Source organism: Pseudomyrmex gracilis, unplaced genomic scaffold (assembly GCF_002006095.1).
Source record: "Pseudomyrmex gracilis isolate BER0280 unplaced genomic scaffold, ASM200609v1 scaffold_17, whole genome shotgun sequence".
In the NCBI taxonomy this organism is placed as follows: Eukaryota; Metazoa; Arthropoda; class Insecta; order Hymenoptera; family Formicidae; genus Pseudomyrmex; species Pseudomyrmex gracilis.
The window spans coordinates 819630-833531 of NW_018020601.1; the positions used below are offsets into that span (position 1 = coordinate 819630).

Consider the following 13902-nt stretch of genomic DNA (forward strand, 5'->3'; position numbering starts at 1 on the left):
AGAGAGAGAGAGAGAGAGAATACATCACTGTCGACCGCTGTCATAGTGTCGTCGTCGCCGCCGTCGCCATCGTCGTCTAATTTTAAGTGTTAGATAATGCACACACCGGTGCGCACCGGTGCGCTCCGATACTAAAACGGTATCGCGCTCGTGCGCATGCGCGTGAACGAGCTAGAACGAACGGCAATGGCGCCCTTTCCGGATCTCACGTATCTGTCCTTCTATGTCCATTTTCTGCGCTTCAAGATGATCCCCACCAATATATTCTTCCGTTTTCGAATAAATTAAATAAGCTGCGAGACTTTATCGACCTTCATCGCACCGATGAAAATCTTTATTCGAATTTTTCGCCAGGTTTCATTTTGTCTTTCCGATTTTGCTTCGCGTGTCCTTGATTCCACGTGCTTCTTCGCACGGTCTTTTCCTCTCCTCTTCCTCTTTGATACATTTTTATCTTCTTTTAACCCGAAAACTTGTTCGGCAACATATCTCAATTTTATTTCTCCTGACTACTCAATGTGTTTATGCGTTTCTACAATTTTTAGAATTCTGGCTTTATTATAAGTCTCTTTGTTGTTCAGTCAACGCTGACTTTGTTCTGCTCTTTCCTGCTAATTTTGCGCAGGTTCTCATTAAAACGTTCCGTCTCTTTTGACAAAAGAATCTTTCATTTCACCCTTTCTTTTAATCCCGTTCCCACTCAAACATTTTATTCCATTTTGATTATTTTATTCTAAATCCCTGCTTTCTCGGTTTAGTTTGTTTCACCAGATGCCTCTTCAATTCTGCCTTTTCATTTTCAGTTTTATGCGTTCCGTTTTGTCTTCTTTGACGTCTGATTTGATATCATATGCTAGATTTTCTGAAACTTTTATTGTAACAATAATTTTTTATTTGTTGTCATAAACATTTTCATCACTTTTCTTTCTTTTTTTCTTCCAATTTGCGAGTCTCTTTCTCTCCATATATAATCTTACTTGACCTCTTATTAAGTTAGTCATCATCTCTATTTTCTCATTTTATCTCTCTCTCTCTCTCTCTCTTCTCTCTTTTCTTTTTGACTCATCTTCGTGACCAATTTCGCCATCCACCTTCTATTTTACTCTACTGCAGTTCCTCCCTCATTTTCTCATCCGTCTCTGTCTCTTTCTCCTATCATCACTATATTTCTTCTGGCTTGCATATTTTGTCATCACTATCTTTCTCACTTAACCGCCGCTTTTCTACTTCCGCCTTTTAAAGGTTCATTTCTTATTTTGTACTCGTCTTCTCTCTCTCTCTCTCTCTCACTCATCGTTTTCTCTTCAATTTATCCGCTTCGTCTCCTTTCGCCATCTCATTTCTGATCCACTTTTCGTCTCTTTTCGTCCTCTCATCTCTTCTCTTACTCGCACACTCTCACTTTCCTTTCCTTTCCACCCTTCACTCTTCTTGTCTCTCCGCTGTTTCCGACGCTCTTCCCCCATTCTCTATCTCCGTCTATCTCTGCGTGCTCTAATATGGCCACCCGGTGTCCAATTACTCGCTCCGTTCTCGCTACAGTTTTTCGGTCGCCGTATATCCGCTGACAGCTGAACGGATGTAGAAGGATTCTCATCAACTCTCGCGCGCGCGACATGCCTTTCTATTTTCCGCTTTTTCTTCTGCGATATGCAACCGTTCCGTTTCATTCTTATTCACCGATCGCGTACCAAGTGATGGCGTTCTTGTGTATTCTTTTGACGACGCGCGCGTCGTTACGGACAAACCGATNCGCGATCTCAATATAAATAGGGAATTTGTGNCGGACAACAATGAGATAGAAGAAAGAGGTTTAAAAATAACATGTATAAATCAGTTNAAGTGCAAGCTGCATGACACTAGAAAACACACACGTCGTCTCTCTTCTTCTTTTTTGTTTATCGCGCNAGTATATCACTACCTCGCAGTTGATAATCGGCTCGATTTCCGAAATATATACGATTCTGTTTGTCTNAAATCCGAAAAACATCGGGCGAAACAAACGCCACTCGTAAAACCATTCGATGTATCTCGATACCTTCCAAAAGTGTTCCGTGAATGCGCGTGATTGAAACGATAAAAAAAAAAGAGAGAAAATAACGGTGCAATATAGTGTGTGTTTACTNATTGCGCCAATTTTTTATTACCAATAAAAGCCCTGAAAATATTGATTTTTTGTGAAAATTTCAATGTAATTTTTCCGTCAATAACTCGGTAAATTTTAATTTATTTTAAAAGTAACATATATATATATATGTATATACACTCGGAAATAGGTTTTTAAATTTAGTTTTGAAGTATTACATCGCAATAATATAAAATACGTTTGAAATAGTGTTGACAAATGTTTATATTCTATAGAAAAACATTCTTGTTTAGAAGTTATAAAAATAAAATTAACTCGTGCAAATGTGTGTTTTGATTGTTTCTGAATAAAAAAAAAACCTGAAAGATCAAACCGACTGAAGGATATTTTTCTTGAACATAACAGTGTTAATAAACAGTTTTGAGGAAAACATTGTGTGTTCCGCGGAATACGGTGAATATAACGGTGCTTTGATTGCAAACGTGAATTACACAAAACATGAATTACAACAACAAAAAAACTCTACAGTGGAAAAATATGCGTTTTATTTAAAAATACGCTTCGTAGCCAATCGTGCCCGCGATACAAGCGCCATGCAGGACCGGTGGCTGATTTAACGTTGACCGCTTTCACTCGGGAACCGTCGCCGCGTCTCTGTTTATCGCTTGTCTAAAAACAAAATCGCTTTTTTTTTAATCGGATAGTGGAAAAATTCGCTCGGTTTCACGATAGTCTGTGACGAGAGCTGTTATCGCGACAATACGCGACGACGAGATGCAACATCGAGATTTACGGACATCATGTAAATTACGACAATGTTTTTTTTTTTATTTTTGCCGCTGCGGTGTTTGCGGAGTCTCACAACGCTGCCATTACTAATTAAAACTATTATATTGTAGCACCGGCTTAACTTTGGATATCCGATATTTTTTTTTCTCACTTTGATCTTGGCAACGTTTCGGTCACTAATCACGAGAATCGTCCTACGCGAGATCGTCCTGTAACTCGGCCAAAAGATCACGTCGGCGCTTTTGATCAGTTATCTTCATTGAGCGTTTCCCGGTGGCGTGACAGCGCGTTTAAATTTACACGACACATTCATGTCCATACATACATGCGCGCAATGACGATTTATATGGGCGAGGAAACCTCGCGATTTCTCCAAATTTCGGTTGCCTCGGAAATTGCAGTCATGTCGCGTTTCGCGTGTTTGAGCCGCAGTTTAACAAAAGTGGATCTCTGGTTTCTAGCTGTCACAGCGCTGGATTTTAGTGACTGGAAAGTACAACCACTCGGGGACCACTAGAAAGGGCCCCCAACCGGGGACGACCGCCGAAAGGCGGTCAACGAATCAGGTAAGAATTTTTGTAATCAAATATTTTGTTAGTTCCCTAATCCTCTTGTGTTGAATATATATGTATTAACAACAAATAGTGACCGAGCAATTTTTAACAAATTTGGTAGGTATACCTATTGTGTTATATATTTGTTGCGTTCGAGCGGCGCTTACGCGCTACGAGACGCTGACGTCAATGCAGAAAGCTTTTTTGTGTTGTATTGCGAGCGTTAACAACATGGCGAACATAAATGAAAATAATCGTATTGAGTTTGCATCGCAACGGATTGCAATTTTGCGTGGAATCGCAACAATTTTGACGAAGTTTGTTGATTTCACCTTAATAATAGGTAAATAATACGTGTACTTGTCCAAGTCGAGCAGACGAGAGCAGAAAATATTCGCATCAGCTTTCAAGAAGCGCATTTCAGCACATCGTGCCTCACTTTGAAATTAGTAATGACGTCGCAATGCAAAAGCACATCAACAGTACTTACTATACTTTGTCAGCGCTACAAAGCACAATAAAGTGTAATATTACGAAATAATATTAAAAAATATATCAGATTAATTAGTAAGTTAGCATGCGATTAGTAATGAGGTTTTCAGCGACTCATTAGCAGACTTTGAATAATGACTCTACCTAACCTTCGATATTGTAAAAATAATTGGTCGGATAACACGATGGTCGATTAACGAGTTTTAGAACTTCTTATCTTGTTAGTGAACTTTGTTACGCGTTCGGGATATAATCTCTCTGTCAAATCTATCTGTTCGTTAAAAATATCAAAATTTCTTTTGGGATAATAATCGCATTATCATCCTCGAGCGAGAGTTATTAAGAAAAAGTCGACAAATACAAATGAATTCGCACTAATCAATCTTCGTCACGCGCTACCTTATATAATCTACAGCTCATTGCTAGAGGGTTGCTGACTGCTGCTCCCCTCTTTTTCGTCTTTCGTTCTGTCTTCGATCCGCAAAGCTTTGTTTTCTTACTTTTAATATATATCGTAAAACTGAATATAATTATGTTTATCGTGGAATATAATTATGTTTATCGATTGACGAAAAGGAATAATAACGTACTTTGATTTGTTACGTAATGCGAGATATCTTGTAACATTAATAAAATAATTAAAACCTTCGCGTGCGCCAATTTTTTGACGCGCGAACTTTTGTACACGTTGTAATAAAATGCAAATATTCCAATACCGAATTGCGTCGTATGTTGCATATATATGAGAATTATAAAAATTAAATATATTAGAATTACAAAAAAATATTCTTGCACTCGTTACAAGTCTAAATATAAAATATCAGTTACATACTCAAAGTGCGTAAATATTATGCGCATAAATTAGTAAATGTAATAATTAAGTCAATAATATTGGATTTACAAAACAATGAAATAAAAATAGCCTTTGGTTTGTAAATATATGTCGAAATAATAGAATACATAAACATCGGAAAATTGGCTTTGTATATTTCAATTTTAATTAAAAATATTTTTTATTTTATATTTTGTAGATACAATTATTAGTTTCTTTGTGTACACATTGTAACGTAAGGAAGTTGACTGACAATACAAAAACACGTCAAAAAATTAATCACGTATAATACTCTATCGTTTTATAAAACGTTTTTATGATAAACCGTTGGAGGCAACTGTAAGTCGGATCGATATTTTACAAAAATGGACGCCGAGGTATGATTTATCGGTTTTAGAGTAGCGCGGTATGTAACGCCTGATATCGCGTTGCAGTTAGTTATCACAGACTTCGGTCGAGTTATCGTAAAAAGTCATTGGCAGAATTGCAGAGTTGCCAAGTGAAAAATGGGTCTTCATTTGTATAGGTGGATCTACATTTATGTCCATTCCTCGCACTAGCTACAAGAAATCCATTTTTCTTCTGACGTTGAGATCGAGGAACCGCTCGCCTCAAATGAGTTTCATTCTTCTTTGTCAGAAGTGAATTCATCAATTGCTTTTTGTATCAAACATATGTTCGCACCGATTTTCGTATTCTTGAAACTGTGTACCTATCTATTATATATATATCTATACGATATATATATAATATGTAATATACATTCGACTTATTGTAGAACAGATCTAAGAATTAGCCAATCATATTAAGAAGTTTTGAATCACAAGACTGCCATTTTTGAATATAAACGATTGTAATTGGTCAATTCTTATGATATGTTACGGCTACGGCTACTTGTGTGTAAAGGTCTTGTTGAAGAGCATTTTCTCTTAGTACAAGTCTGTGCTAAGATATACATAAGCAGTACTACATTTTTATTTTATTTATTAATATTACATGGTATTATATATATATATATATATAATGTGTTTTACATAAGTAAATACTGAAAGGAAGTATTGTAGTTTAAAGTTTTTTTTATAAAACCGTAGTCCTACACATGGCCAAGTAAAGATATAATTAAAGATATAATTTATTCTCATAGAAAAAAAAATGCAAAAATTTTTTCAAGTGTTTTTAAGCTATAAAGAATAAAGACTTGATTGTTTTTATAGTACAAGATAGTATGAAGTTTCTGTTGCTATAGTTCATTTATCTTTAACATTATAAACTTGATAAATTAAGTTCTCGACAAGTGCGGCTTATATACCGAAATTATCCTGTACGCGCGCGTGTGTGTTTAATCCGAAATCGCACGATTTAATTATGTTGTAATCTATAGTTAATCTATAATTAATCTTATTTTTCACTATGGATATTTAAATTAACTGATCTTGTAATATAACGTGATTGTGTACATTGCACATATTCCAATATCACACGGTGTTGAACTTTAAATGCTCTACGTGCAAGGATTATAATATCACAACCAAAATCATGTGGATGCGGAATTTGTATGAGAAATCCGATGATTCATTAATACTACGCGAGATTACTCCGTAACGTTATTTACACACATACACACACACACACACACACACAAATATAAAGTTTGTTCGTAAAAGCGAGTGTCTCTAGAGTAACATTATAAAATGTCTGCAATTAAAAATACTGCGTTTTATTCCTCGAGAAAATTGACAAAAAAGAAGATAATTACTTTAACGTAAAAAGATGCATAACACAATTTCATAACGTTTAAATATGTTAACGTGTGCTTTTTGTGAGAAACTTTTATTTACTTTTAGTACACATATCGCGTGCTTTTATTATATCTACAAAAAATCATTACAATAAAACTGATAAATATGTAATTTCTTTCTTTTTTTTTTTTAATAGATAGAGATATATTTTGAGAAACATATTTGTGGAACATATTTTATTCACGCGCTGAAGCAATGTCGAACATTGCGTTCTGAAGAACGCAAACTTCGTTTGGTATTTCTGTACGCTGCTTCGCTAGGCGATTCCGACGATTAAAGAGATAATTGAATTCGCTCAGAAAATACCACTGCTCTTTCCGCGCATTTTTTTTACAGTGTTTCATTTTTACCAGAAATAATCTTNGTTCTCTTCTTTGTTGGAAATAATGCGGAATCGCTTAAGATAAAAATTACTTGAAAATGATGAAATTTAATTTCTCTCTCTAATATTAAATTTTCCTTTTTAAATGTTAATTAATCATAATTTTTATTCTATATATATTACGTTTGACCGAGTTTGCTCGAGTATAAATTGTATAGTTACAATTGTGTCGTCNAGATATATCAGTCAAGATATACTCAGGCAGTGTGCAGTATCGTTGTACATATATAGTTTTGCATATGTATGCATATATGTACATATATATGTACATATATGTATAATATATACTCAAAGTATTTTATATTTATCGTGCACGTGTGCCAATGAATTTTGTTTGCCTGCGTCGCAGCACATTTTTTCGTTCAAACATTGTGTATTCGTGATGCATTTTTACGTCGACAAAAATTGACTGTCACAGCAAGAGCAACGTCTTTAAATCGCAGTCTTTCCCGAAATTAGATTGCTCCATAACAAGTGACAGTAGTAGATAATCTCTAGCTTTTGGTGCTTTAATGCTTTTTAGCATTTTCTAGTACTCTCTTTCTCTCTTTCTCTTCAGTCGTGTCGTTGTACTCAGGAATAGTACGCGCCGAAGAATTGTGTAGCAAAAGTGGAATGTTGCCGCACGATTGAAAGAACGCATCGCGAGCTAAGTTACAAAATGCATGTAAATAAATGTCGTAAAGGAAAGAAGAACAGTTTTTCATACATATTTCTCCACACATAAAAATGCAAACAAAAAAAAAACGTCCGATGGCAAATAAATTCAATTCACTCATAACGAGCATAAAGTCTAAGTCACGCGGAATAGCTTTTATTATCAAATTATTTACAGTTCAATAATTCATATAATCAATAGCAGTGACATTTTATCCGTCGAAAAGCGAGATATATATAATACACAATATAGAATGTCTCATTTTAATTGCTCCAGACAAATATCTCGAGAATAATATGGAAGATAAAAAAATGTTTCTTACATAAGGATCAAGAAGGTGATGCTGACGTCTGTTTGACCTCNAAATTACTTTGAAAATTCTTACTAAGATTATCTTTACATTTTTTTAATAGGGACTTGTAGTTTTCATTACATATGTTTGTAGCTAATGTCAAAANGTTTTCAAACCACTATCTATATATGGCTTGTCTTTTGCACGAGCCATTTTCGAGATATGAAGTTTTAAAATTGACACACTGCCGGCCGATATTCGTTTATATCTATAGAATGAAAACCTATAAACTTTTGTTTTAAATCATTGCTAATCTTGTATACGAAGTGAAAATGTAGTCTACTCAGTAACTGTTCGTAAACTTTTTTTCTTGTATTTTTAAGAGCATTCCATTTTTTAGCATATTTTTCTTTTATTCTAGAGAAGCGTTTTTCACATTCCGATTAATAGTTTTTACAAAAAATTGAAACTACGAAATGTGGGTAAAACAGGACGGTTCAGCATNCCCTTAAAATAGGATTCTATACATAAATATGTGTACATATTTATATGTGTATGTGTGTGTGTGTAAATTTATTAATTATAAATTACTCCTTCGCTAATAGAGAAAATGCATTATAATATCATATTCTTTATAATATCACAATANTACTGTTATATTTTGTAATATACCGTAATATTATACGTTGCAATGCCACAATACCGCGATCTGACCTTCCACAATACCGCGATTCTCATCCACGTGTATTACCGTCTAAGTAACCCGGAGCGTTTTGCGAAAGGTTGGCTCGCGCATTCGCCGAAATTAGAAACGCCAGCGCGGGTTATAATTCCACGATCTCATGCTGCTGCACAACAGTGTTGCACCATATCCGAGCGGGAAATATAATATAATTCCATGGCGTGCGCGTACGTAGTAGTTAACTATAAGTAAGTAAAACGGTAGTAGCTAAAACGTGCTGAAATTTATTGTGAACGTCGAATTGCAACGGCGCGGAAACCGCGGGCGCATTTTCGACGTGGATTATTCCAACGAGAGAGACTCTCTCGCCCGGTTTTCGTCCACGACTTTTATATAGCCGACTACTTGATATTTCATCGTCATCGTGGTCGCACAACGACGTCGACCGCGTTACGAGTAAGTTCAGCGCGGCGTGCAAAATCCGAGCTGGAATGTTGAATCAGGCCGCACACGGAAATCTTGTTTACTACACCTTAAATATAAAAATGCGCACGACCAACAAAAATATCTTACAAATGTTACGCTTAACAAATATTTTATAGGTTTTAGAATGTATTGTGTATCTTGTAATACTATAGATGAAAAATTTCTCTTATATTGTATATTGTAAAATTGTTGGAGAGTATAATTATTATGCTTTTTATAAACTTCTTATATTATATTATATTATATTATATTATATTATATTATATATACAATATATATATATACATAATATATATATAAAGTAAAAAAAAAAATCGCGTTCCATTATAGCTGGGCGATCAGCTCTTTATCCAAACGAGACTGTTCAGAGGTCGAAGAGACAGAGAGATATATAAGTTTTCGGTACAGAAACATACCGTATATCGACGTTTTGAGAGCGAATTNTTCCAATTTGATTTAAGAATCNGACATGGACTTTAAATGCAAAATTCTAGCAGACAATTTTCAAAATCTAAATTCGANATTGTTTTTCGCGCATAACAATCTTTTTAATAAAAGCTTATANTTTCTTAAATAATACAATTAAAAATATGTAAGAATGTAAAATATGTATATTTATGGAAACGCGCAAGTGCCATATTGAGCGACGTATATACTNTTGCAGAGTTAAATGAACAGAGAGACACGTCTTTGATAGCGTTCCGCTCAAATACGGCTAAACACAGAGAGTGTGGCTTTCTTAATGCGATTCATTCACAGATTAAACCATGCTAAACCAAACAGTTGTCTGTTTACCGTGTTCTCGCGAATTTTCATCTTGCAAACTTGGTATATAGATACTTATCCCCAAGGGATTCGATATAGATCGCACACTTTCGTCGCTTTTGTCCACGATCGAATTGTCTGCGTGAACGCGGGCGAATTGTAATAGCGGATAATCGTTGAAATTTACGGATAGTAGATGCATTTGCAGCGATTCATGCGGCGCGCTTAATGGGATTCGTGCAAAATCCGATAGGTATCTCTAGAATACTTGGAATGTGATCGCACGAGTAGACAAAGATATGACAAAATACAATTTACGACTTAAATCGTTGTTGCGAATACACATCTCTTTTGCAAACGAAACATAATTAATTAATTGTTCAAAATTGTGCAGTAGATGCAATTTCATTTTTTTTTTTTTTAATTTATATTAAAAATAAATTTTCTCTCTTCGTGTTATTACAATCGGAAATCGTGATAAAAAAAATACACTTTTTTTTATGAAGAACTGTTCTCTCCAAATATGGTATGTTAGAAGCGAAAAGCACAATATGTGAGAGATCGCGAGCTTAAAGTGCCGTCGTTTTGCGCGCTGTAACCAGCGGTGGTTTTTACTACTTCGCGTCACTTGAGCCACAAACGACTACTTACAAAAGTTACGAGGCAGTTGGGCGTGCTTTTGAGACGGAAAAACGGATATGTAAAGCCGAATTTGCTGGTGTTTCTAGTTTAACAAGAAGCGATTTAGCGCCAGATGTGGACACTTCTAATTGTTCGTTCCGTATGATAAAATAAACTTCCAGTTTATACTTTCGTATTTTTACGTATCGAACGACTGAAAAAAAGTGAATGAGATTTCTTTTCGACTTTCTTTGAGTTGCGTTTACTTCTTGCGTTTGTTTCTTGCAAAACTAAAATCCTCCGCAACAGAGAAAAATNTTCCACGTGGGGAAGATTTTAAAAACCAGTGTAAACGTAATATTCGCAATTGCCNTCGTTTTCTACTTCTTTGAGAACAACGTGAAACAGCAGCAGCGAGAAAAGCAACTACTGTTCAAATGGCCCGAAAGCGCAATTGTGTTAATTGCCGGACAAAGGAACGTCGTTTTAAGCTCGCGGGCTTTGACTCTATGTCTTCCGACGGTTTGACGTGCATAAAGTAATACGCGATCGTGACACAGGCCAACATTGTTGTTTGCGAATGAGGATAAAACGCAAAGCGAGCACAAAGGGATGATAATGGAATTAAGGGACACAGTAATGGAATGTGCTCGCGTAAATAATAGATTAAAACGCGCTGACTATATTATTGGCGCAATTTGCCGGGAGATTCTCTTTCGGAATTTCTCTTTTTCTCTTTCTCACTATTTCTGCCGGTCTTCTATTGCGGGCTAACGAGGCGGCATTATATCACATCACTATACTCGTCACTAGACTAGATTGTTCGAGTGAACGCGGCGGGAGATGCAATCGACGTTTCTGGATAATAAGACTCCTTCGCAAATAAGAACGCTGCAACACAATCACTGGATGTTATCGCGTTCTTCTCTCCGGTATACATACCGGTCTGTGTAAAGCGCCGCGTCGTGCCTCTGCGCTTCTCGGTGTAGAAGATTTTTCTTTAATTTTCTCCCGCGCGCCTTCTTCCGAGAACTCCCGATTCGACAATAAGATTTTGCCCCGTCTCGGTTCGTGCTCTTTTCTTCACCGATTCCCATGCAAATGATAAAAAGACTATTCACACCGCCAGACGGAAGGCGAGAGACCCGGTCTCAAACATCGATCGTCGATCGTCGCGCTCGCATTTTATCTCTTATCATTANTATTCTTTCGGAACAACGTNTCTNCTTTCTGTATTTTTGCGACAGTTTTACAAAAGAGTATAGAACAATGTATAAAACCGCACGAGCGAATATATAGTTATACTTTCTCGTATTCATCNAACAATCAAACTTCATAATCCTCTTGTCCGAAGTTACATATAGTTACGTAAAGCTTGTCAAGACGAGGAAGTCCGTTACCGAGATGAGATTTATAATGAGAACGTCTAAGACGCGTTTGTTAATTACGCCGTTTGTTCAATAACGGACTTTCCNTTGTGTCAGTAATTTTTAGTGGCATATCTAACGATCTTTTTTTTTGTGTATATTACGAACTTATCGATAAGTCCGTAGGAAATTATGAGATTGTGAATTAGCGCGTCGCGCGCTAAGAGTATTTCGTCATGGAAAAAATAACAAGGCTGTTATTGCATGTAAATTTTATGAATGTCTTTGCATAAGAGTGTCGTTCAATTAGATACGTGGCGGTCATGCAAGAAAATTGCAACTTTACGCTGAACTGTCCCGAAGTGCCCTTTTACGTTAGTCTACTTATAAATTATGCAAATTTCTTTGCAAGAGGTTTAACACTGTTCGAGATCTCGCTTTAATGGTAATGACGGCCATTAGTTTTACTGCTTATTCATTACTTAAAAGGGAAGTCGGTAGAAATCAATCGTTCGTAATTATGCGCCTCTTGAAACAGCAGTTATAACGACCTTTCTCGTATTGTTCTACTTTCTCGTAGCTTTTCCTAAATATATAGTAAACTGTAGTTTTTTTTGTTAACAATATGTACTTATATTTTTTTTTCACTTGTGATACTAGTTAATAAATTTTACTAGTTAATAAATTTTAACTAGTATATAATTATAACTAGTTTATAAATATAAAAATAGCTAGTATACATATAGTATGTATAGTATGTATAGTATATATAGTATATATAGTATATATAGTATATATAGTATATAGATATATATATATACATACACACACACACATATTTTATTAGTGTACAAACATAAAAAACGGCAAATTTTAAACGGAAGATACACAATGGTGGCTTTAAAATCGATGGCGTCTCTACAAACTTCTGTCGCATCTGCGAGAGAAACGATGCGGTTACGTCAGAGCGTTAATTACAGTTAGCCCTACAGATTATTGGTTCAATTAAGTCTTTATATTGACCAGAAATAATTACGGCGTGTCCATGTATTTCCGTTTCAAGCACGTTTAAATTACTTTACCCCAATTTGCCGTCCGCAAATGATGGAAGCCTCTCGATAAGATACGGAGAACAGAAAGTACGTTGTGAAAAGGAAATATGGGAGAGATATTGCACAATGTCCTATAACTTGAANAAANACGGAAGACCTATAAATGTCCTTTTATCGCGAAATTGCGAGCTTCCGAAGTTACACGTAACAATTACTGAGAACGATAATCTAGCAGCAGGNAGAGAAACTATTCGATAATTTATGAGTGCGGTTTTTTTCTGACGNCGATAAAAAAGTTACCANATGAAGANTTTTTTTAAATATATTTAATTAACATTGAAAGCGACACAACTTTTCAGCGCGGATTGAGGTCGAGAAGTAAGTCCNAAAAGTAACCGACTACAAATTCAATCGGAACGTATATTTCGTATGTTTGCATACATATATTGCACTTTGAATTTGCGCTTCAAGTCCGTGAACTTCTTTTTAGCACGTCGTCTCTTACACGGTAATTCCACATGTCGTCATATCTGTTGTGGTATTTGAGTTAGGCGCATACTTAGAATATGCAAAGTGTTCAAAATTAACCAGAGTATGTATGGCGTCGGCCTCATTTTAAAGTCAGAACGCGTGACACAAACTCTACTGCACGAAGCATACTTCACGTTCCTCGTGTGCAACGATTGCGATAAAANGATATGAATCTTGTTGAAATATACGCGGTTCGTAAAACTTGCCGCTAAATCGAATAATTTGTTTGAACAGAATGATTCTTTTTGAAATTACATTTGTGTTAAAATTACGTATAAATATCGCAAGACCTACAAAATAAAACTTTTTTTGAATGATTAATATACATACATATATATAATACATATATATAATGTACGTGTACACACGCGCGCGCGCATATATGCACAAACATATATATATACATATATCTTATGCAAATTAACATCAACATTAATAATATATGTAATATATTCTAATTGACACAGAGGAATATCACTCGAGAGAGAGAGAGAGAGAGAGAGAGAGAGAGAGA

General features: G+C 35.5%; 1 protein-coding gene across 1 annotated transcript in view; it reads left to right on the top strand.

The window, feature by feature from the left end:
• The first annotated feature begins 1130 nt into the window (after positions 1-1130).
• Positions 1131-13902, top strand: part of LOC109864127 (RING finger protein nhl-1-like) — an 80136-nt gene continuing 67364 nt past the window's right edge. Inside the window, 2 exon segments of the mRNA XM_020445043.1 lie at positions 1131-1811; positions 3337-3441. The gene's annotated coding sequence lies outside the window, so the exon portion shown is untranslated.